The 22,174-nt window shown below is 41.0% G+C and overlaps 1 protein-coding gene across 1 annotated transcript in view; it reads left to right on the plus strand.

Moving 5' to 3' along the window:
* Nucleotides 1-3,099: 3,099 nt before the first annotated feature.
* The window catches only part of IL15 (interleukin 15), a 92,203-nt gene continuing 73,128 nt past the window's right edge, over nt 3,100-22,174 (plus strand). Inside the window, exon 1 of the mRNA XM_082390032.1 lies at nt 3,100-3,359. The gene's annotated coding sequence lies outside the window, so the exon portion shown is untranslated. The remainder of the gene's footprint in view (nt 3,360-22,174) is intronic.

Raw genomic sequence — 22,174 nt, forward strand, 5'->3', positions numbered from 1 at the left:
GTATTGCTGCACCTCTGGGAAAGCAGTAACTTAAGAAGCTCTTGAAAACTCAAGAAATCTGTTAAGAGGAAGAGTATTCCTCTATTGTCAAGACCACCAAAAAGACAGAGGGGAGGAGCACACTGAGGTAAGGCTTTAACCAAAATGGTAAAGTCAGGGGTCCCGGGCTATGTTTTTCAAAGACCAGAAGATCAGCTTGTTCTTGGCCTGTGATTTGTTCCTTAGGAGAACTATAAATAAGGTCACTGTCATGGACTTTGAACACTAAGTCAGATGAGCTAACTTTCACCTACTTCCACATAGTCTCCAAAGCTACAGAAGACATTTATTAGTCATTTATTTTAAAGACAACTAGCCAATTGGCTAACATTGTCTATGGAATGAAAAATCAGATGTTAAAAATGTATTCAACTATGATTTTATTGTTAATTTTTTTAATTCAAAGAAAAATTATTATTGCCAGTTCTGTGAGGTTTACTTAATTTTTACTTCTTTCCACATGGTAATTTTATTAGTTACCTTTAGGCAGTTTCAAATTATTTCATCAATCTTGGTCTTTGTTTTTAATTTATACGGTGGAATTTACTTGTTCATTGGTGTGAGCAATTTTCAATATATTGTCAAACAGCCTGTGGCAACTGAAAATACAAGTGGCATACATTAGATTTCTCTGTTTGAGGCAGTGCAACAAAAACATTATGCTGAACACCCAACGTCATTAAATTGCAGGCATTTATATAACTAATTCAAAAATACTTTTTTTTTTTTGGTGGTAATTGAGAAAACAAATTTGGCCTACATACTTGGGAGGCAGGTAGTTGAGCAAAGTCTCTCTTATGGCCATCAGCAGTTTCAATTTCACTTTCTTGTCATTTATGGTATTTTATCTCCCCAATCTGACTGAATGCTTTATATATCATTCAGCCCATCTTGTTCCAGAACTTACATATATTAGAAGCTCGATCAATATCTGTAGACCAATTTTATTTTTTTGTCTTCAGAATGTACTTTAAAGCTCGGCTCTATGAAGAAAATTCCCATCAGTTTCATAGCGTTGTGAAAACTTCTCCAATAGCTCAGAAAATTCATGGTGGCCACTTGTTAAAAGTGTGCTGTCAGACATTGATGTCTCTCAGCCCCGGGGACAGCTGGAGCCCCCAGGCTAGTGAGCCCCAGCTAAGAACAGCTTTTTCTAGTGCTCTTAGGCAGCCCAAGTGCAGCAGTATCTGGGAGGTGATGATGTGACCTCTGGTGGCAGAGATATTTGCCTCTGCTAGTTGGTGCTAAGTGAGGCCAGTGACGGGTGGGCCTTACTATCTGGACAACTACTTCAGCCACCAGCTGCAGAGCACGCAGCATATGTAAGGGGGCTGAAGGAGGTATGGGAGCTCATCTTGCGGGAGCCAAGAAGGACTGGACCAGTTCAAGCGGACGTGCTTGACAGCGGACGTCATTAATTTCGATATTCACATATACACATAGTTTACCTTCGGGGCTGCTACATCTGTTGCAACAGAATCCAATCCAGCTGCAAGCCCAATCTCACTCAGGATGCATCCTCATTCTGCAAATCAGAGCTTCAGTGTATTGCTATGAAAAAGTCTGATTGGATTTGAAATCATTGGCATTATCACAAGAAAATTCAACATTACATTGTCTTGGACAGAAAGGACTGATCGCTTCATTTCTTTAAATATAATTTCCAACTATGGTAAAGATTTGAATGGCTGTAAAAAAGTCTTTACATTTTCATCTCACTTATTTTATTGATCGTGACTATCTAGAGCTCAACTTTTTCATAAAAATGAAAAATGATTTTATGTGGAACTTTACATTTAATATTTAAATCTCTTCAAATATTTTTAAATTTTATTTTAACATGTACGTAATACAAAGAAAAGTTAGTTAAATGTTTTACCAAGCTCCAGGGAGCCTTATCATTATTTCCGTGACATGACTCTGAAAAATTTGGGGAAGCACCCTTCCGTTAGGGATTTTCAGTGATTCACACGTGTGCAAGGTTCTCCAACGTGCTTCCCAAAACTGAAACCATTTCTGCAGGCTCTGAGGCACGAGGATCACTTAGCCTCAAAGAACTCAGTTCCTTCTTTTAACTGTAAAATCCTACAATAACAGCATTTCACGTGGTCCCATTGTAATGTTTTACACCGGACGACGCGCTAGGCTGGGAAAGTGGTCCACAGATAGGCACATTCGTTCATGCTCATTCACCCTCCGTGCCAACCACCTTGGACAAAGTAGTCGCCCGGGTGTCTTCCTCCCACGTTTTCTCTAGCAGGACTTCAGGGCCTTCCTTCTTCTAGGCTGTGGGGAGGGTCAAGGTCTGGAGTAGCCGCCCATTCCAACGCAGTTTTCCCTTTCCTCTGGCCAACTTGGACACGCGCTGCTCCCAGGTCTCAGTCTCAGCTCGGGCAGCCTCGCGTGCCGTGCCCGGCGCCCGTGGATGCGGCAGGCGGACTCCGGGCCACCTTCTCGCGCCTTGCCTGCAGGTGCAGCAGGAGGGCTAGGCCAAGCCCCGGGCCAGCGTCCCTGCGAGGCGGGGGCCCTGCAGGCTCTGAGACCCCGGGCTCGGCAGTGGCGGCCACCTCCCTGGGGGCGGGGAGCCAAGCCACCTGGGGCAGTCGGCCAAGGGCTGCCGCCACCCGCCCCTCCCTCAGCCTCCGCTGGGGCTGTTTACCTTCGCCTCTCCTCTTTTCTCTTTCACTTTTCTTTTCGTTGGGAGTTGGGACTCCCTGGGTTCCAGGCGTCCAGGGGAACCCCAGCTGATTCGTTCTCGGCCGCAGGGGCCCGACGCCCGGGAAGGGAGCCGGACGACCGCGCCCACCCCGCCGCGCTGCCCGCCGCCCCCGACTCTGTAGCCCGGACTCGATGGAGGTACAGAGCTTGGCTTCTCCACTGTGGCAGGGGAGGTGCTGGTGGCTGAAAGGGCGAGGGAACTCTCCCCGAAAGCCTTCGCCTCGGACTCCTCCCAGCTCTGGCCGGACACACCCGTCTCCCCCCCCGCGACGGGCTACCGGCCGGGCCGCCCCGCCCTCTTGACCGCGACTTCGGTTTTCGGTGGCGCTCCGCGCGGAGGTATTTCCCCTTCTGACCCTTTATTGCCGTCGCGGGCTCTCCTCGCCATCCTCCGCTTCCAGCCGAGCACAGATTGCTCGTCCGCTAGCGGGTCCCCGCTCGGCTCCGCCCTCCGCTACCCACCGACTCCGCGCCGGCCGGCGGAGGGCGAGGGACGCGCGCCTGGCCAGCCCAGCCCAGCTGCGGGGTTCGGAGAAAGCGAGGTCCGGCGGCACAGAGCGCTTGAGTTCTGCACCTCATCGAGCTCAGAAAGTTCAAGAAAGGTACCGCAGCTCCCCGCTTCTTCCCTGCCCCCTCCCAAACTCCCCGCCGGCTGGTGCCAGCTTGAGTGTGAGCCCGCACGTCTGACTCTCTCTTTGTCAATCAAATTACCCTCCTCTGCTTTGATCAGGACACTTAACCTTCCTTGGGAGAGGACTCTACAGGAATGGTTACCGTTTGACAGTCAGGCTTCCGTTTATATTATTTCCAGAGAATCAGTGCTAGAAACTTGGAAGAAATGCAGGAGACTTGTACTGCCGTGAAATCCTTATTCAAAGTGGCTTTAAAGGAAAATCCAGTTAATTTTGTCAAGTGTTATTGAGATTGTTGCAAGCATATACAATGTGTTTGAATTTACCTTATAATATATTGAATTTAACTTGAATTTCTATGCATTTAAAATTTTGTTATCTTCGAAGTATATGTAAGGCAAGGTTAATTCTTCAGTGATGCTTATAACAGATTCTTAAATAGGGTGAGTCAGAAGTTTAGAAACTGGAAGTGAAGTGGTTGTCACTAGCTATCTCCATTATGTTTTTAAAAGCTACGGTCTAATGTTATGACACTGGTAATGGTATGTCCTTGTAACTGATAGGCATTCTTATCTTGTCAGTGGCCTTCAAGAGGCTTCTTTGACTTAATTGAATAGAGGCTTCTTTGACTTGATTGAATAAACAGATTAGATCCAGGTGGTTACAGCATCCTGCTGTGCAGAGGTGGACTGTTCTATGGAAAGCATCAGGGTACAATATACATTAAACTCCTGTCATTTTTATTAAAAAGCAGTGTGGTGGGCATGATAGACAGAGGGAGGAGATACAAAGGGAAGAACACAAGGATATAGAAAGGAAAGGACTGAAGACCAAGCAATAGCCATTTTAGATTTAAAAAGTGATGAAAAATTTAAAGTTTTACTTAATAAAGTTAAGAAGTTTAGAAAGTTCTGAAGGTTTGTTCTGGTTGTGTTTTAATGGCACATCCTTGTATTTCTTCCTCTGTTTTCTCCTGTCAAAGTTTTGGTTATACTCAGAACAGCCTTTCCAGCAGTATCATCTGCTCTATGGCAGAGTGACAGAGGGGTTAGGTTGGCCGCTGGACTTCTGGTAGGCAGTGTTCCCATACTTTTGGGTTCACTGTTCTCTGCTAACTTGGAGTGGCAACTCCAGAGCCTGATTTGAAGCTACAGTTTCTGGAATTAGGATTTTCCTACAGGTTACCAGTGGGTTTAAGAAAAACAATTCGATGCTTTCCATTTTAATCCATGAAATTAATATGTAAATGTCAACAGCTGTATCACAGGACATAATGTTTGTCAATGCAATACATGTTTATAAACTTCCTTGAAGGATGGGAGAAAGCAGTGGTCTAAAGTTTATTGAAATAGAGTTTGATAATTGAAGAATTTTAAATCCTAGAAGGTTCTCCATCTCAGGTTTGCTGGCTCTGGGTGGATTTCAGGAAGGCGGTGAATGAAGCTCTGAAATGTTGTGTAAAGGGGATTTTTCTGAGGAAAATAGCCATAACTCTAATGAGCTTTTTAAATGAGTCTTGAACCCTAAACAGTTTTTAAAACATTTTAAAACTTAGAAAACTGCCCTTTCTTCCTATCTCACTTAGAGTTTACTGTTAAGTTGTATTCATTATGTAACTATTCTTTTGAAGGTTAGTTATAGTTAATGATAATACAGAGAGTACTGTCTTAGGTCCACAGCTTGAACTATGGGAAATAATATGAATCATAGCTAACACTTGCTGAATTCTTACTATGTACTGGATGTTGTTCCAAGTATGTGTTTATTTTTAAAAAATTATCATAATAAACTTACGTGGTGTAGGGACTGTATTTTATAACTGAAGAAATTGGAGCATAGAGTAGTAATTAAATAACTTTCCCAAAGTCACAGAGTGAGAAAGTGGTAGAGCTGGGGTTTGAACCCAGACAGATTTAAGGGCACCGGTATTTATGAAGGACGATATTATTTCCATAGAAATATTTCCCACAGTTTGACAGTGACAATCAACCACTATTTCATTTCAATGCAGAGTGATATAATGATGGAACATTGGTTTTAAATTAATGCTTATATGGTACTTGCATAATTGACATTATTAATTATATATTTAAAGATTATCTTTATGAGCAAATGATATTCACATGAGCGTCTATATGTGTTTGGTTCCTTGGAGAAAAACTTTTTTATGGTTCCTGAATGAAAACATTTGTCCAGTTTACATAGTTTTTGCTGATAGAGCTTGACAAATAGGCAAATGTGGATTGATCGATATGTCTGTATCTATCTATCTATCTATCTATCTACCTATATATCCATCCATCCGAGTAAAAGGCTGGGATTCAGGGAGCGATCAGGAGACTCACATATCACAGTGGAAGTGATGTAGTCAACTATTTGGGAAGTCCCCTTTTCAGAAGATTTTATGGTCTGCGGGTTGGCAAGAAGCCAACTTCTTTCTTTAACTCAGTATTACCTCTTCGATTTATTTACCCAGTGATTACAGATAACTGCATGAGACTGTTGAGGCTGAGCATTGCTTATGTGCTGGCTGCTATCCTATTTTATGGATTGGATGGAAAAATCCCATAGGAAAGTTGAGAGAACATTTGTGGGTTTTGCTCATAGTGTTTACTCCTAACTATTTAATGGTAATGTTACTAACTATAATCAATTTCATATATATTTATGATTATTAACTTGCTGTATGTCAGGGAATGTTACACGTTGTTTTTAAAAAGTTATTCAGTGCTGGAATCAGAAATAGGAAACAAGAGGCTCTTTGATCTCAGTTCATTTCAACGCTAGTATTTGTACACAATTTATATCTGGAGGCAGAGTATGTATACACATATATTTTCCAGTGTTTTATCCCGCTGCAAATCTAGTGGTGCCTGGCAGGTCATTTTTAGAAGCAGAGGACTATATATAGACCACATGAGAAGGAGTAAAAAAAGTCTGAATGCCTATAGTAGGTGATCATATTCTAAGTTGTTTCTTTTCCGGATGCTGAAGGAGAGTGACAAGAAAGTATTTTGCCAAGTAAAGGAATTGAAACCGAAAATGATCCCAGAAGAGGAAAATATTAGGGCTGTGAGGTTGGGGGTGGGGAGACTCTAAGGTCGTGACACACGAGCCCAGTGACATAGTCAGTGATCGCTGTATCACTGAAGCCTCCTTACTGGCCCTTCTGCTCATATGCCTTTGGATAAAAATTTGGGGCAGGAACTATGTTGACCCTTGAACAGCAGGAGTTTGAACTGCGAGGTCCACTTATACAAGGCTTTTTTTGGACAGTAAATGCTATGGTGCTACAGGATCCGTGGTTGGTTGAATCCTGTGATGCAGAACCACGGATACGGAACAACTGCGGTACCCAGGGCCTGCTGAAAATTACAGCGGATTTTCCACTGATTGCAGTGTTGGCGCCCCTGACCCTGCTGTTGTCCAAGGGTTAGCTGTACCCTTGGCAAACTGTTAGCCCTGACTGCTAACATTTTCAAATAATTATTTTTTAATTGCACGTCTTAGATATTTTACAATATATTTTCCCAACTTTTTTGCTCTCCTTACTCCTCAGCACCAAAAATAAGCATATACAGTGAGATTTCATTTTCTAAAATACATAACTATATTGTTAAAATTATTCGTTATGTTATTTTAAATATTATTAGTACACAATTAACCAAAATATCCCATTCACTTTTTTTTTTTTTTTTTTTGGCTGCGTTGGGTCTTTGTTGCTGTGCGCAGGCTTTCTGTAGTTGCGGCGAGCGGGCGCTACTTTTCATTGTGGTGCGCGGGCTTCTCATTGCGGTGGCTTCTCTTGTTGCGGAGCACGGGCTCTAGGTGCGTGGGCTTCAGTAGCTGTGGCACACGGGCTCAGTAGTTGTGGCTCAAGGGCTCTAGAGCGCAGGCTCAGTAGTTGTGGTAAGCAGGCTTAGTTGCTCCGCGGCATGTGGGATTTTCTCGGACCAGGGATCGAACCCGTGTCTCCTGCATTGGCAGGCGGATTCTTAACCATTGCGCCACCAGGGAGACCCCCGCATTCACTTTTGATAAGTACTTATTAGCGTAAAACTAAACTACATTGGAAATGTATATCAGAGTAGAGGTGGGTAGTGTGGATATCACTGCTTTGACTAAAGAAGGTACCTCTAATATCAGTTTTTCCACTTGGCCCTGTATTTGGCACCTTGGACAGGCAAGGCGCATGGTAGGATTCTGGATGGGGGAGAGGTCCACCTTTCTTTCGTAAAATTGGAGAAGCATCATTATGAAAGAGGAAGCGGGAAAAGAGAACTTGCTAGAAATCTGCTTTGCCTCAGGCACATTACAGGCATATCACTTACATAAAGGGGCACCCAAGGAAGTAGTGGGTCTGGAAATTCATTTCTTTAGAGCTCCCTGTGGTCATGCAGACCTTGGAAAGTCATGGGGGTTCCCCAGGAGTGCCCGTCCCTCACTTCGAAGAGCTCTGATCTAGTTCAGCCTCATCCCCATCCCCTACCCGTGGTTTCTGGACTGCCATGGCTCACGGTGCTTAAAAGAAAGTATGTGTGTTCACGCCTGGTGGGGGCAGTAAAGAAGGGAGTGTGGCTGCAGTAGAGGCTTCCCACTGAAAGGAGTGAGGAGTGGGCTCCAGTCGGGCTTGGACAGCCTTTGCCTCCTCATCTCCATCATACCTGCTCTGCGCTCTAGACACATTTGCTGTATTCCTTATCAGCCTTTGAATGTCCTACTCACAAAGCCCACCGTCTCTAACTTTTGCTGCCCCTTTCTACTGCCCAGGCAGAATTATTCTCTCCCTGATATGAATTTATTTGGTGCTGTCTACAGCCCCTATAATAGCTTTTCTCTCTGTAAATTCATCTTATTATGTGTCTGTCTCTACACTTACGTTTTGAATAAAGACAGGGCAGTGTGTCCCGCGTCCCCAGCCAGGGGTTGGACACATAGTTGACTTGTATTGACCTCAGTGATCACTGAACAATTTGACAGCTAAGCAGAGGCATGCAAAAACAGGTAGGAAACATAAGTAACATAGCAAAACACATTGCTGGAACGTTATAATAAAAACACTATTTTAGGAAAATAAGTCTGGGGTAGGATTTATTGAAGAAAAGAACAAATTGGAGCTGAGGAAACCAGCCAGAAATCTATTGCACTTATTCAGGGATGTAGTCTCATTCCTATTATCTGCTCAAGGACATATCTCTAGTAATTCTTTTTTGTTTTTTTTTAAATTCATCATCAATTTTCTTCCCTCTCTAACAAGTCTTTCCCATCACCATGCAGACATGCTATAATTTCTCCCATTAGACACAAAAAACAAAAAGTCTCTGTTGACCTCATGTTTCTCTCCAGCTACCACGTGGTTTTTCTGTCCCCATTTTATAGGACAACTTTCAAAGTCAACTCTATGCTGTCTCCAGGGTCTCTCTTCTCATCCTCTCTTGACCCAGCCAGGCGGTCATCCCCACTATTGCATGAAAAATGCACTTCTCAAAGGCACCAAGAACCCTTGTTAAATCCAGTGATTAGTGCTGGGTTCTCTTCCTAGGTGACCTGTCAGCAGAACTAGAAAGTTCTTCATTTGGCTTCCAGGCCATCCCCTCTCCTTATTGTCCTTTTTCCTCACCAGCACCTATTGCAGTCTCTTTTGCCAGTTCCTTACTTTCTTAACCTCTAAATGTAGGCATCTGTGGGCTCAGCTCATGACCTTTTCTCTGTGCTCAGTCCCTTGGTGATCTCAGTCTCATGGCTTTCGGCACCTTCCTAAGTGGTGATTCATAAATGTATGTCTGGAGTCATGAGCTTTCTCTGAACTCCAGACTCATACATAGACGCCTCTTCACCATCTCTGATTGGATATCTAGTACTTCACTGGATTCCTGACTTAACCCCCAAAACTGCTTCTCCCACTGTCTTCTTCATCTCCCTCGATGGCAAATCCATTCTTGTAGCTGCATAGATAACCAATCAGTTAGCCGTGGAGGTGTCCTTACTTCTTGTTTCCTCACACCCCACATTTAATCTGCTAAATCATTCAGCTGTGCCTCCAAGATAGATCCCACATCTGACCTGCTTACCATCTTCACTGCTGCCACATGGGCCCAGGCCACCGTTAATCACGTCTCATGGTATAGTGGCAAGAGGTGGTCTCTCTGTTGCTATACTTGTCCCTCCCCCCACCCCCACCCCAAGAAGATTTCAGTTATCTGTTTTTACTTATCTGCATTAAGCAAACAAACAAAACCACAAAACAAACAAACAAAAACCACTCCAGAATGCAGTGGCTTAAAAGACAAAAATTTGTTATTTGTCATGATTCTGCAGTCTGGGCTACATGCAGCTGGTCGGTTCCTCTAAGGCTGCTGGGAATGAAACACCCAAGAAGGTTTCTTCATTTGTGCATCTGGCACATCAGCTGGGCTGGCTGAGAAGTTAAAGGCTTCTCCTTTGATTCTTCCTTTTCCATAAGAAATAGCTCTTGCTAGCAGTTGAGCAGGGTGCTTCCTGCTTATGGTGAGTTAGGGATCTAGAGACTTTTTTTTGTGTCCTTCTTTTTTGTTTAGCTGGTGGTGCTTTTTTTTGGGGGGGGTACAATTTTCTTATAAACCTTGGGGGCTTCCTGTAAACTTTATTGAGGTTCACTCCATTGGAAAAGACATACCCAGAAAACTCTTGAGACAGGCTCCAGTTTACTTTGGCTGTGAGTCAGAATGCTGTAGGAAAAGCCTTCGAGGTCTTTAGAAACACCTTTGTCTCACTGATAGGGTCGATGAGGTGCCACTTTAAATCCTTTCTAGATCTTAATGAGGCATCTTCCAGCCACATACTTGATTTGATCTTTAACCTGAGAGTACGTTGTACTAATAGACCCTGGGTTTGATCTTTACCCTAAGACTACTTCTTTCTTTGAGAATCTTGTGTTGTCTCGAGAGATAAGAATGACAGTAAGTTTAATTTTCCAACCTAGCAAGTCCTGGGTTGAATGTTTCTTCTAAATTCGGCTTGAATGTTTCAGTTCCTCTTTCTCTTCCTGCAATTAATCCTAGGCCGCAAAATGAAGCCAGTTATCACATTCAGAAATTTTCTTAGCCAGGTCCACAAGTTTATTAGATACGTTTTCTTTCTTCCATATTATTGCAGGCAACTATGCAACATGAGTTGCCCTCTCTCCAGCCTCTAATAATATTTTCATCACTGCCTTCCTAGCCTCACTCACAGTGAGTGTCCTTGCTATGTACTCCCCAGGTGTCTACCTATCACCTGATCTCATATCAATTTCAGTGTCAATTACTAATTGCTGTGTAAATAACTACCCCCACATTTAGTAGTGTAAAATAAAAATTATTTTATTTGTTTAAAGTTCCAAGATTAGAAGTTTGGACAGGACCCAGTGGCAATGACTTGTCTCTATGCCAGAATGTCTGTGGTCTCAGCTGGTATGACTCCAAAGGACTGCCTGAGATTGTTTAAGAAATTGGGTCATATATGGGGCCTCAGTTCTGGCTGTTGGCTGGGTTCCCTCATGCTTCTCCACTTGGCTTTTCCACATGGCTAGATTGGGCTTCCTCACAGCATGGTGGTCTCAGGGCTGTCAGACTCCTTACAGAGTATCCAGCTTCTATAAAAGGGAAGCAGGAACTGCAGATGCTCTGAAGGTCTGGGCCTGGAATTCCCAGACTGTCACGTTTGTCTCATTTTATTGCGAAAAGCAAGTCAGGAGGCCATCTCAGATTCAAGAGGAGAGGACGTAGACTCAACCTCTTGCTGAGTAGTATGTTGTGCTTGTTCATGGAAGGAAGGCATTGACTGGTGGCCACCATCTTGAAGATTATCTGTCACACGTTGTGATCCTGTTAAAGCATTGATCCAGTTACGCCACTCTTCTATTCAAAACCCTCTATTGCCATCTCATTTTACTTCAATAAAAGCCAAGTTCCATTACAGTGGTCAGTAAGGCCCTCAGTGATTCATACCTCTGCTGCCTCATCTGTTCCTCCTCCCTTAGCTCAGGGCTTCAGTCACACCGACAGCCTTTCTATTCGTCACCCATACTGCTCTGTTCTTGTCTCCGTGTCTTTGAACTTGCTGTTCCCCCTGCTTAGAATGTTTTCTCTCAGATGTGGCCCAGTCCCTTACTTCATGGGAGGCCTGGCTCAAATACCCCCTTTGCAGGGAGGCTTTCCCTGACTGGTGTACTTCGTGTTGCATTCCCACCAGCATTCTCGGCTCAAACTCTCCTCCAGACGCCCACATCTACCTGCCATACTGCCAGGTTTACACTACCCTATCCAAAACTCTTAGGGTCAGATGTGTTTGGAATTAAGATTTTTTTCAGTTTTTGGACAGGTCATTTCTACAGACTGAGTTGTGTCTCTCCCTCTCCCCACCAAATCCGTATATTGAAGCTCAACCCCCAGTGTGACTGTATTTGGAGACGGGACTCTCAGGAGGTAATTCAGGTATACGAGGTCTTAAGAGTGGGGCCCTAATCCAGTAGGACTGCTGTCTTTATTAGAAGAGGAATAGATTCCAGGAGTCGACATGTACAGAGGAAAGGCCATGTGCAGACATAGTGAGAAAGTGGCTATCTGCAGGCCAGGTTGAAAGACCTTACCAACCCTTCCAGCACTTTGCTCTTGTACTTCCAGCCTCCAGAATGTGAGAAAATAAATTTCTGATGCGTGAGTCACCCACTCTCTGGTGTTCTGTTACAGCAGCCCTAGCAGAGCAGACTAAGATAGTGACATAATGCCTTTGCTATACACTGTGTGACAACTATGGTATATAGTAAGCTTATCCAGGTACCTCCTCAAAAGTGAAATAAGTACAGACTATAAGTAGTCTTATGCCGGTTCATGTTTTGTTAACCAGTAAATTAAGCAAAACGTTCAGTTCTTAGAGCCCTTTTGATTTAAGATTTTCAGATAAGGAACAATGGACTTATATATGTTTTATTTAATTATTTGTTTGTTAATTCTCACCTGTCTCCATTTGCACATGAGCTACAGGAGAGCATGTAGTTTTGTTATTTCATTCATTGCTGTATCCCCATCAATCGTCAGTGCCTGGCAAATGATAGTCTCTCAAAAAGTATTTGCTGAATGGATGCTAAAGGGTAGAATATGTTAAAAGTAATGGGGAATAAAAGAAGAGCTATTTCAAAGAAGACCTAATTTATTTATACATTTTATTTATTCATTGAATTGATTTAAAATAATTTTGAGTGCCTAGTATGGGCCAGGCACTCTTCTAAGCCCTTGACTGGCCTTCATTCAGTGAGAGGTGGTACAGGGAGGATCCTGAAGACTGAGTGGGAGTGAGGAAAAGTAAACATTGCAGGAACTGATATGGGTCCTAGCTAAAACATGGGCGTGAGGCAGGGAAATGGATGAGCTTCATTGTGGAAAGCTCAAGATTGAGATAAAAGTGGAACATAAAGCCGAAAATGTCCTGTAAGTCATTAGAAGTACTGCACTGAAGATCGCGTGAGCTATTAGTACAAGAGATTTTAGTTTATGGGTTAATAGTCAAGAATTATTGACTGAAGCCATTGACTGTCGGAATGTTTCCCCAGGAGGCAAATGTATGTAGAGAAGGTTTGGGGTCATATATGAAGACCAGAGGGTCTGTTACTGAGCTGCGCACTCTGGAAGAGGAAATGTTCAGGCAATGTCTTCAGGAAAGCGTTGGCCAGTTTCCAGGTCTTCAAAAGAGAATGTTAGGCTTTTCACACGTTCTAGCCCTTGCTTGCCTGTCCTACCCACTCTGTCTGCTCCTCTCGTGATGGATTTTATATTCGCCATATGCCTATTCTTACACCCACATCTTTTCTTTTCTTTTTTTAATTGAGGTATAATTGACATATAACGTCATGTGAGTTTCAGGTGTACAACATAATGATTCAACATTCGTGTATATGACAAAATGATCACCACCATAAGTTTAGTTAATGTGTGTCACCATAGATAGTTATAATTTTTTTCTTATGCTGAGAACTTTTAAAATTTATTCTCTTAGCAACTTTCAGGTATGCACTGTAGTATTGTTACCCAGAGTCATCGTGCTGTACATTACATCCCCATGACTTATTTGTATTATAACTACAAGTTTGTACCTTTTGACCTGCTGCATGCATTTTTCCCCCCACCTCTGGCAACCAACCACCCATGTGTTCCCTCTATGAGTCCCTTTCTCCATGAAGTTCTCTCGGCAAAACCTCAACTTTACCTCCTCTCTAGCCACCTGGAAATATTGATCACACCCCTCCTCTGTTCTGTCCCCACTGATGGATACTTCTCTAAGTATTTGCAGTATTTTCTATATTGACTCGTGTTCACATTGCCCCTCTCCTCAAGTAAATGATACAGGTGGTACAAAGGATGACAAGAATTGTGATGGAGTTGGAGGGGCTGAAGTTTGGGAAACACTGTGTCCTTGTGTGCTAAGCACTTGCTTGGTACACAGTAGAGCTTTAATAATGTTATTTTTGTTGTCAGTAATCTATCACATATTGCTGAGGGGTCAAGTAATATCAAGTTCTGAGAAAAGGAGTTTGACTGGAAATAAGTCACTGGTGATCACATAGCTGTTGGAATGTCCCAGCATATGCTTTATTGTCAGGATCAGGAAGGGAAATAGAATTTCCTGAGAGTCTCATTTGGGCCAGGCTACAGATAGAATCCTTACACTCATTTTTAGATGATACAGATGAGCTTCTTAGATTAATATGAGGTTTTTAGAACTGAGAAAAGAAATAGGTTAATAGTTTTTTTTTTTGCCAGTTTTATTATTTGAAAGGAGAATTTTATAAATTGCAAAGTAAATGCTTCAATTAAAGAAAGGAAGTAGAAGCAAGCCACACCCTATTTTCTAAATTCCTTCAAGTAGAAATCCTTTCGTCTTCCTACTTCAACAGTATTTGCTAAGTATTTTGAAAAAAAAAATTCGAAAGTACAAAAAAGATGAGAGGAATTTTGTAAAAATTGTAGTATTGTTAATATTTAATTTATTTGGTGGATTTTTTCCTGAGAATCCAAGAGAACGAATATGCAGTCATAACAACATTGTCACTTTAAAATTTGCAGTAATTCCAAATGTCAAATTAAAAAAAAAAATCTATATTTCATATCTTTCGACTCTACCCCTAGAAAGCAAGATCCTCCTTTTCATTGCTTCGTGCAGGACTTCTCAAACTTCAGACATGTGGTTTTATGATGGCTTGTTAGATTTGATATTGAGGTATGTCTCTTCTGCGTTTTGACCTCTAAGGCACATTTCTCAGCTTCTGCAGTTCATAAAGCATTGGCTTCTAGGGATGGTTTTGAATCAGGTAGGCTAACGACAGACCGGAAGCTCTCCCAGACGATGGCAGATATTTATGATTTATTGAGCACTTTCTCTGTACGTGGCTCTCTGCCAAGTGCTGTGAGGGACAAAAAACATGCACCAAACATGATTCCTTTTAGGGACTTATTATATAGTGGAGCAGTGAATATCTGTGCATGAAGAGCTGAGGTACCCAGTATACAACTGTCCATGCTCTAAAGAGACCATGCTTTCTTTCATCGCTAAACGTACGGACGTGAACGTCCCTCATTGGGACTATTTCATCCAGTGTCTTTTCCTAGCTCTTTCTCCTGACTCACTTACCTGATCCAGAGGTGTCATTTTGATATTGTTTTCTCTGGGAATATTTCCCCTAAGCCTCCAAGATTGGGTTAGGTATCTCCCATTCTTAATTTCATTTAGTAAGTATTTCAATACAGTTGGCCTACTGTATCCACGGGTTCTGCATCCTCGGGATCAACAGACTGCAGATTGAAAATATTCGGGGGAAAAAAAATTCTAGAAAGTTCCATAAAGCAAAACTTGAATTTGCTACTCACTGGCAACTATTTACATAACATTTACATTGTGTTAGGTATTGTAAGTAAACTATAGATGGTTCAAAGTATATCGGAGGATGAGTGTAGGTCATATGCAAATACTATATCATTTCCTATAAGGGACTTGAGCATCTGCAGACGCTGGTATCCGTTAGGGTCCTTGAACCTGGTGGATACAGAAAAAGGACTGTGGTTCGCATTTATTGTCAGCCACGTGCCAAGCACTTTCACTTGTGTAACCCTCCCAAGCTCTGTGAGATGTTTTCCTCACCACTTTTCAGGTGACGAAACTGAAGCAGCAAGAGTTTACGTGCCTTGGCCAGTCTCCACGGTGAGGTGGAATTAGAGTTTGAACCCAGGTCTCTCTGCAGAGCCTGCACTCTTCACCTAGCGGGTGCTGCCTCACTGGAAAAACTAATAAGAGGCATAAAGATTAAAAGGGAGGAGATAAAAATTACCATTGTTTATAAATGAAAGCTGTGAATATTAACAAACTACCAAGACTAGTAAGCGAGTTCAGCAAGATGGCCAGGCAGGCAGAAGAGTAACAAAAAATGAATAGCATTTTTCAACACTAAATAAAATGTTAGCTAACATAACACAACAGTAAAGTACTCAGCACAGCAGGAAGACACTCTTACCACAATCAAACAGAGTTTACTTAAAGCTTGTTTGGATGGCCCAATATTAGAAAATCTATCAATATGATCTTAAGGCATGCAGAAAAAGTTATTATCAAGCTCTTAAATAAGAGCTTGATAAGATTAGATGGGATCATCCAAATAAATACATGAATAAATGAATGAATGAATGATTCCTACTAAAAAATCTCTGGTAAACATCATACTTAACATACAACTTTTTCTTTTTTTTAAACATTTTTCTTAGAGTATAGTTGATTTACAGTGTTTTGTTAGTTTCTGCTGTACAGCAAAGTGAATTGGATATACGTATACATATATCCAACTTTTTTAGATTCTTTTCCCATATAGGTCATTACAGAGTATTGAGAAGAGTTCCCAGTGCTCTACAGTAGGTCATTATTAGTTATCTATTATATATATAGTAGTGTGTATATGTCAAACACATGTGCTTTTAATTACAAACTTTCTCATCTCCTCTGGAACCATGCTCCATTAAGTATCACTTCATTTGCCTCTATCTAGCGTTCGTACATTTTCAATCACTCATTTAATTTCACCGTCACTTGCAAACATGATTCACTTCTGACTGAGAAACCCAATCCCTCTATTTCTTTTTTTTTTTTTTTTAGCATCTTTATTGGGGTATAATTACTTTACAATGTTGTGTTAGTTTCTGCTGTATAACAAAGTGAATCAGCTACAAGTATACATATATCCCCATATACCCTCCCTCTTGTGTCTCCCTCCCACCCTCCCTATCCCACCCCTCTAGGTGGTCACAAAACACGGAGCTGATCTCCCTGTGTTATGCGGCTGCTTCCCACTATCTATTTTACATTTGGTAGTGTATATATGTCAATGCCACTCTCTCACTTCGTCCCAGCTTACCCCAGCCCCTCCCCGTGTCCTCAAGTCCATTCTCTATGTCTGCGTATGCCTCTTTATTCCTGTCCTGCCCCTAGGTTCTTCAGAACCTTTTTTTTTTTTTTAGATTCCATATATATGTGTTAGCATATGGTATTTGTTTTTCTCTTTGTGACTTACTTCACTCTGTATGACAGTCTCTAAGTCCATCCACCACACTACAAATAACTCAATTTCATTTCTTTTTTTGGCTGAGTAATATTCCATTGTATAAATGTGCCACATCTTCTATATCCATTCATCTGTTGATGGACGCTTAGGTTGCTTCCATGTCCTAGCTATTGTAAATAGTGCTGCAGTGAACATTGTGGTACATGACTCTTTTTGAATTATGGTTTTCTCAGGGTATATGCCCAGTAGTGGGATTGCTGGGTCATATGGTAGTTCTTTTTTTAGTTTATTAAGGAACCTCCACTGTTCTCCATAGTGGCTGTATCAATTCACATTCCCACCAACGGTGTAAGAGGGTTCCCTTTTCTCCACACCCTCTCCAGCATTTATTGTTTGTAGATGTTTTGATGATGGCCATCCTGACTGGGGTGAAGTGATACCTCATTGTAGTTTTGATTTGTATTTCTCTAATAATTAGTGATGTTAAGCATCCTTTCATGTGTTTGTTGGCAATCTGTATATCTTCTTGGGAGAAATGTCTGTTTAGGTCTTCTTCCCATTTTTGGATTGGGTTGTTTGTTTTTTTTGATATTTAGCTGCATGAGTTGCTTGTATATTTTGGAGATTAATCTTTTGTCAGTTGCTTCATTTGCAAATATTTTCTCCCATTCTGAGAGCTGCTTTCCGTCTTGTTTATGGTTTCCTTTGCTGTGCAAAAGCTTTTAAGTTTCCTTAGGTCCCATTTGCTTATTTTTGTTTTTATTTCCATTTCTCTAGGAGGTGGGTCAAAAAGGATCTTGCTGTGATTTATTTCATAGAGTGTTCTGCCTATGTTTTCCTCTAACAGTTTTATAGTGTCTGACCTTACATTTAGGTCTTAAATCCAATTTGAGTGTATTTTTGTGTATGGTGTTACGGAGTGTTCTACTTTCATTCTTTTACATGTAGCTGTCCAGTTTTCCCAGCACCACTTATTGAAGAGGTTGTCTTTTCTCCATTGTATATTCTTGCCTCCTTTATCAAAGATAAGGTGACCATATGTGCGTGGGTTTACCTCTGGGCTTTCTATCCTGTTCCATTGATCTATATTTCTATTTCTGTGCCAGTACCATACTGTCTTCATTACTGTACCTTTGTAGTATAGTCTGAAGTCAGGGAGCCTGATTCTTCCAGTTCCGTTTTTCTTTCGCAAGATTGCTTTGGCTATTTGGGGTCTTTTGTGTTTCCATACAAATTATGCAATTTTTTGTTCTAGTTCTGTGAAAAATGCCAGTGGTAGTTTGATAGGGATTGCATTGAATCTGTAGATTGCTTTGGGTAGTAGAGTCATTTTCACAATGTTGATTCTTCCAATCCAAGAACATGGTATGTCTCTCCATCTATTTGTATCATCTTTAATTTCTTTCATCAGTGTCTTATAGCTTTCTGCATACAGGTCTTTTGTCTCCTTGGGTAGGTTTATTCCTAGGTATTTTATTATTTTAGTTGCAATGGTAAATGGGCGTGTTTCTTTAATTTCTCCTTCAGATTTTTTTTCATTAGCGTATAGGAATGCAAGAGATTTCTGTGCATTAATTTTGTATCCTGCTACTTTACCAGATTCATTGATTAGCTCTCGTAGTATTCTGGTAGCGTCTTTAGGATTCTCTATGTATAGTATCATGTCATCTGCAAGCAGTGAAAGCTTTACTTCTTCTTTTCTGATTTGGATTCCTTTTATTTCCTTTTCTTCTTGACTGTTGTGGCTAAAACATCCAAAACTATGTTGAATAATAGTGGTGAGAATGGTCAACCTTGTCTTGTTCCTGATCTTAGTGGAAGTGGTTTTTTAACCATTGAGAACAATGTTGGCTGTGGGTTTGTTGTATATGGCCTTTATTATGTTGAGGTAGGTTCCCTCTGTGCCCACTTTCTGGAGAGTTTTTATCATAAATGGGTGTTGAATTTTGTCTAAAGCTTTTTCTACATCTATTGAGATTATCACATGGTTTTTATCCTTTAGTTTGTTAATATGGTGTATCACATTGATTGATTTGCATATATTCAAGAATCCTTGCATTCCTGGGATAAACCCCACTTGATAATGCTGTATGATCCTTTTAATGTGCTGTTGGATTGTGTTTGCTGCTATTTTGTTGAGGATTTTTGCATCTATGTTCATCAGTGATATTGGCCTTTAATTTTCTTTTTTTGTGACATCTTTGTCTGTTTTTGGTATCGGGGGATGGTGACCTCGTAGAATGAGTTTGGGAGTGTTCCTCCCTCTGCTATATTTTGCAAGAGTTTGAGAAGGATAGGTGTTAGCGCTTCTCTAAATGTTTGATAGAATTCACCTGTGAAGCCATCTGGTCCTGGGCTTTTGTTTGTTGGAAGATTTTTAGTCACAGTTTCAATTTCAGTGCTTGTGATTGGTCTGTTTATATTTTCTTTTTCTTCCTGGTTCAGTCTCTGAAGGTTGTGCTTTTCTAAGAATTTGTCCATTTCTTCCAGGTGGTACATTTTACTGGCATATAGTTGCTTGTCATAATCTCTCAGGATCCTTTGTATATCTGCAGTGTCAGTTGTTACTTCTCCTTTTTCATTTCTAATTCTGTCGCTATGAGTCTTTTCACTTGTTTTCCTCGATGATTCTGGCTAATGGTTTATCAGTTTTTTTATTTTCTCAAAGAACCAGCTTTTAGTTTTATTGATCTTTGTTATTGTTTCCTTCATTTCTTTTTCATTTATTTCCGATCTGAACTTTATGATTTCTTTCCTTCTGCTAACTTTTGGGGTTTTTTGTTCTTCTTTCTCTAATTGCTTTAGGTGTAAGGTTAGGTTGTTTATTTGAGTTGTTTCTTGTTTCTTGTGGTAGGATTGTATTGCTATAAACTTCCCTCTTAGAACTGCTTTTGCTTCATCCCATAGGTTTTGGGTCATCGTGTTTTCATTGTCATTTGTTTCTAGGTATTTTTTGATTTCCTCATTGATTTCTTCAGTGATCTCTTGGTTATTTAGTAGTGCATTGTTTAGCCTCCATATGTTTGTATTTTTTAGTCTTTTTCCTGTAATTAATACACAGTCTCATAGTATTGTGGTAGGAAAAGAAGCTTGATATGATTTCAATTTTTTTTTAAAGGAAGAAGTTTTTTTTTTCCCCAATTTATTTATTTATTTATTTATTTATTTATTTTTGGGTGTGTTGGGTCTTCGTTTCTGTGCGAGGGCTTTCTCTAGTTGCGGCGAGCAGGGGCCACTCTTTATCACAGTGCGTGGGCCTCTCAGTGTCACGGCCTCTCTTGTTGCAGAGCACAGGCTCCAGACACGCAGGCTCAGTAGTTTTGGCTCACGGGCCTAGTTGCTCCGCGGCATGTGGGGTCTTCCCAGACCAGGGCTCGAACCCGTGTCCCCTGCATTGGCAGCCAGATTCTCAAACACTGTGCCACCAGGGAAGCCCCCAATTTCAATCTTTTTAAATTTACCAAGGCTTAATTTGTGACCCAAGATATGATCTCTCCTGGAGAATGTTCCATGAGCACTTGAGAAGAAAGTGTATCCTGTTGTTTTTGGATGGATTGTCCTGTAAATATCAATTAAGTCCTTCTTGTTTAATGTGTCATTTACAGCTCGTGTTTCCTTATTGATTTTCATTTTGGATGATCTGTCGCTTGGTGAAAGTGGGGTGTTAAAGTCCCCTACTATGATTGTGTTACTGTCGATTTCCTCTTTTATGGCTGTTAGCATTTGCCTTATGTATTGAGGTTCTCGTATATTGGGTGCATAAATATTTATAATTGTTATATCTTCTTGGATTGATCTCTTGAGCATTATGTAGTGTCCTTTTTTGTCTCTTGTAATAGTTTTTATTTTAAAGTCTATTTTGTCTGATATGCGAATTGCTACTCCAGCTTTCTTTTGATTTCCATTTGCATGGAATATCTTTCTCCATCCCCTCACTTTCAGTCTGTATGTGTCCCTAGGTCTGAAGTGGGTCTCTTGTAGACAGCATATATATGGGTCTTGTTTTTACATCCATTCAGCCAGTCTGTGTCTTTTGGTTGGAGCATTTAATCCATTTACATTTATGGTCATCATCTATATGTATGTTCCTATGACCATTTTCTTAATTGTTTTGGATTTGTTTTTGTAGGTCCTTTCCTTCTCTTGTTTTTCCCACCTAGAGAAGCTCCTTTAGCATTTGTTGCAAAGCTGGTTTGGTGGTGCTGAATTCTCTTAACATTTTCTTGTCTGTAAAGGTTTTAATTTCTCTGTCAAATCTCAATGAGATCCTTGCTGCGTAGAGAAATCTTGGTTGTAGGTTTTTCTCTCTCATCACTTTAAATATGTCCTGCCACTCCCTTCTGGCTTGGAGAGTTTCTGCTGAAAGATCAGCTGTTAACCTTATGGGGATTCTGTTGTATGTTATTTGTTGCTTTTCCCTTGCTGCTTTTAATATTTTTTCTTTGTATTTAATTTTTGGCAGTTTGATTAATATGTGTGTTGGCGTGTTTCTCCTTGGATTATCCTGTATGGGTCTGTCTGCATTTCCTGGACTTGATTGAGTATATCGTTTCACACATTAGGGAAGTTTTCAAGTATAATCTCTTCAAATATTTTCTCAGTCCCTTTCTTTTTCTCTTCCTCTTCTCTTACCCCTATAATTTGAATGTTGATGCATTGCTGTCACAGAGGTCTCTGAGACTCTCCTCAATTCTTTTCATTCTTTTCTCTTTATTCTGCTCTGCAGCAGTTATTTCTAGTATTTTATCTTCCAGTTCACTTATCCGTTCTTCTGCCTCAGTTATTCTGCTATGGGTCCCTTCTAGAGGATTTTTAATTTCACTTATTTTGTTCATCATTGTTTGTTTGCTGTTTAGTTCTTCTAGGTCGTGGTTAAATGTTTCTTTTATTTTCTCCATTCTATTTCCAAGATTTTGGATCATCTTTACTATCATTACTCTGAATTCTTTTTCAGGTAGACCACGTATTTCCTCTTCATTTGTTTGGTCTGGTGTGTTTTTACCTTGCTCCTTCATCTGTTGTGTATTTCTCTGTCTTCTCATTTTGCTTAACTTACTGTGTTTGGGATCTCCTTTTTGCAGTCTGCTGGTTTTTAGTTCCCATTGTTTTTGCTGTCTGCCCCCAGTGGGTAAGGTTGATTTAGTGGGTTGTGTAGGCTTCCTGGTGGAGGGGACTGGTGCCTGTGTTCTGGTGGATGTGGCTGCATCTTGTCTTTCTGGTGTACAGG

This window comes from Balaenoptera borealis (genome assembly GCF_965194805.1).
Source record: "Balaenoptera borealis genome assembly, chromosome: 4".
Taxonomy (NCBI): domain Eukaryota; kingdom Metazoa; phylum Chordata; class Mammalia; order Artiodactyla; family Balaenopteridae; genus Balaenoptera; species Balaenoptera borealis.